Source organism: Armigeres subalbatus, chromosome 3 (assembly GCF_024139115.2).
Source record: "Armigeres subalbatus isolate Guangzhou_Male chromosome 3, GZ_Asu_2, whole genome shotgun sequence".
Classification (NCBI taxonomy): domain Eukaryota; kingdom Metazoa; phylum Arthropoda; class Insecta; order Diptera; family Culicidae; genus Armigeres; species Armigeres subalbatus.
The window spans coordinates 228,402,200-228,403,423 of record NC_085141.1 but is presented as its reverse complement, the minus strand read 5'-3'; positions in this window follow the sequence as shown (position 1 = coordinate 228,403,423).

Here is a 1,224-nt window from a genome sequence, read left to right as displayed (position 1 = left end):
GCAAAGTGACCTCTCAAACGACACTTATAGCATATCACACCAACCGCTGGACACTGGTTGGCCGCATGGTTAGATCTTCCACAACGCATACACCTTTTCACTTTTTGCTCATCTATTGTTAGCCTTCCTCTCGCACCGCCACGCTTCACTGTTCCCGTAACCACGTTTTTCTGTTTTGATACCACGTGGTTCAACCCGTTTTCGGTTTTGAGATACGATTCTTCCACATTAGCCAACTCCATGCCGGCTGCAATTTTATACGCTTTATCGAAATCCAATTCTTCTGATAATAGTCGTCGTCGAATTTTTTGATCGTGAATGCCAATAATAAACGCGTCGCGAAGTGCATCAGAAAGAAATGCTCCAAAATTACACGTTTGTGCGAGGTGTTTCAGGGCCACAACATATTCCGAGATTGGTTCATTCACTTTTTGCTTCCGCGTATACAACTTATACCTTTCTGCGGACACTATCACCAATGGTTTAAATTGCCTTTTAATTTATCCACTATTTGATCAAACGTCTTATCACACGGGTCTTCCGGACTAAACAACGAGTCTAGTATTTGGAACGTTTCGTTTCCCATAACCGTAATTAAAACAGCAGCTTTCAGATTATCCGCAATTCCATTTGCGATGAAATACATTTTTAACCTCTTGATGTACACTTCAAAATCTTCGCCGGGTATGAAAGGGTCCATCCTGCCAACTGGAGCCATTTGCTGCCCCACTGCTCCTTGAAAAGGATTCGATTTATTTTCACTAGATACTGCCATCGTCCTATTGTAACACGACACACGCGAACTGAAAACACACGAGTGGTTCTACTAACCTCGTCGCCAAAACTGTTATGTTTCGGATGTATAATTTAATGACACGTGTTTCTCTACACTATTTTATTGGTCAACGACCGGGACATCAAAGAGAGCTACAATAGGGAATCATGGACTTATATACTATTCTAACCGGAAACTGATCTTTATACGAGACATTGTTTGATAGGTTGTATAATAATACAATAGGAAATATAATTTCCAATTAACAACTTATTGTCAAGACTAATGTCTAAGAATGGGGTAGGCTAATACACTTCACTTTGTGAAGATTTCGGGCAAACACTCCAGTTCTTTCGAAACGCGCCGGGGACTAGGACAAGGTGATGGACTTTCGTGCCTGTTGTTCAACATTGTGCTAGAAGGTGTCATGCGGAGAGCCGGGTGTAACA